Source organism: Populus nigra, chromosome 2 (genome assembly GCF_951802175.1).
Source record: "Populus nigra chromosome 2, ddPopNigr1.1, whole genome shotgun sequence".
NCBI lineage: Eukaryota > Viridiplantae > Streptophyta > Magnoliopsida > Malpighiales > Salicaceae > Populus > Populus nigra.
In genome coordinates, this window is record NC_084853.1 from 8,031,884 (window position 1) to 8,034,383 (window position 2,500).

Sequence of the window (2,500 nt, forward strand, 5' to 3'; positions counted from 1 at the left end):
TGGGTGGGATTAGAGGCCTGCCATGGTGGTGAGGGGCGGCGAGGACCGTGAAAGCTAGAGTTTTTCAGAGGCTGCCGGGAAAAAGGCCCCTCGGGTGGCGGGGTGCGAGGACCAGGCGCGTCATTCAATTCTCTTCCCTATCAACTTGGCTCCCGTTGGCGGGATTGGAGGCCTACTGTTTGTTACAGGGCTAAAATCGTCAGGGGAAGAGCTGACGAAACAATGCTGGTTTGGATGCAGGGGGTAGTGTTGGAATCGGCAGCGCGGACAAAATCGGCAAAGTCGACAAAAAAGACTGTTGGTCTGGACATCGGGGCAGCGGCAGCCATGCCGACAGGGGGGGAAATCGGCAGCACAGATTTGTGCAGCTGCAGGTTCGTCGGGGAAATCGGCAGCGCAGATTTTTCGATGAACATGGGCTGGAAGATGGACTGTCCAGGCCAGGCAGGGAAATTCGTCAAGGGGACACGCTGACGAAACAGCGCTGGTTCAGGCACGGCGGGCAGTGTTGGAATCGGCAGCGCCGACGAAATCGGCAAAGTCGGCAGAATCGGCAGCGGGTGCTGGCGATGGGTCTGGACGGGCTGGATAGTCCAAGGCTCGACGAGAAAGACTGCTGGTTTAGACACTGGGGCAGTGGCAGCCCGCGGGACAGTGTCGGCAGATTCGGCAGCGCAGATTTGTGCGGCTGCAGGTTCGTCGGGGAAAATCGGCAGCGCAGATTTTGCGACGAACATGGGCTGGGCGATGGACTGTCCAGGCCAGGCAGGAAAATTTGTCGAGGGGACACGCTGACGAAACAGCGCTGGTTCAGGCACGGCGGGCAGTGTTGGAATCGGCAGCGCCGACGAAATCGGCAAAGTCGGCAGAATCGGCAGCGCAGATTTTTCGACGAACACGGGCTGGACGGTGGACTGTCCAGGCCAGGCAGGAAAATTCGTCGAGGGGACACGCTGACGAAACAGCGCTGGTTCAGACACGGTGGGCGCAGTGTTGGAATCGGCAGCGCCGAGAAAATCGGCAAAGTCGGCAGAATCGGCAGCAGGTGCTGGCGATGAGTCAGGACGGACTGGATAGTCCAAGGCTCGATGAGAAAGACCGCTGGTTTAGACACTGGGGCAGTGGCAGCCCGCGGGGCAGTGTCGGCAGATTCGGCAGCAGTGTCTGCCGATTCGGCAGCGTTGGCTTGTTGGCGCGGGGGGCCGATTCGAGTGGGGACTTGGGCAGCGGGCAGTGAAAGCAAGAGTTTCCCCGATGCTGCCGGGAAAAACGCTCCCCGGGATGGCCGGGTGAGATGACCCGGCGGCCCGCGACGGGTCATTCAATTCCATGCCCCGTCAACATAACTCCCGATGTACTGTTTGCTTTTTCGGAAGAAGAGATCCATCCCCCCATCCTCGGCCAGCCAAAAACGCTCCAATTAATGGCCGGGTGAGATGACCCGGAGGCCCGCGACGCGTCATTCAAATCACTGCCCTATCGGCTACAACTGCTGATGGGTGGGATTAGAGGCCTGCCATGGTGGTGAGGGGCGGCGAGGACCGTGAAAGCTAGAGTTTTTCAGAGGCTGCCGGGAAAAAGGCCCCTCGGGTGGCGGGGTGCGAGGACCAGGCGCGTCATTCAATTCTCTTCCCTATCAACTTGGCTCCCGTTGGCGGGATTGGAGGCCTACTGTTTGTTACAGGGCTAAAATCGTCAGGGGAAGAGCTGACGAAACAATGCTGGTTTGGATGCAGGGGGTAGTGTTGGAATCGGCAGCGCGGACAAAATCGGCAAAGTCGACAAAAAAGACTGTTGGTCTGGACATCGGGGCAGCGGCAGCCATGCCGACAGGGGGGGAAATCGGCAGCACAGATTTGTGCAGCTGCAGGTTCGTCGGGGAAATCGGCAGCGCAGATTTTTCGATGAACATGGGCTGGAAGATGGACTGTCCAGGCCAGGCAGGGAAATTCGTCAAGGGGACACGCTGACGAAACAGCGCTGGTTCAGGCACGGCGGGCAGTGTTGGAATCGGCAGCGCCGACGAAATCGGCAAAGTCGGCAGAATCGGCAGCGGGTGCTGGCGATGAGTCTGGACGATTTATAGTCCAGGGCTTGATGGAAAAGACTGTTGGTCCAGACAATGGGGCAGTGGCAGCGCGGATTTGTGCAGCTGCAGGTTCGTCGGGGAAAATCGGCAGCGCAGATTTTTCGACGAACAGGGGCTGGGCGCTGGACTGGCCGGGCCAGGCAGGAAAATTCGTCAGGGGGGCACGCTGACGAAAACAGGGGCTGCGGAGTGGAAAATCGGCAGCGCAGATTTTTCGACGAACAGGGGCTGGACCGGCCGGGCCAGGCAGGAAAATTCATCAGGGGGGCACGCTGACGAAAAGAGGGGCTGCCGCGTGGAAAATCGGCAGCGCAGATTTTTCGACGAACAGGGGCTGGACGCTGGACTGGGCCAGGCAGGAAAATTCGTCAGGGGGCACGCTGACGAAAAGAGGGGCTGCCGCGTGGAAAA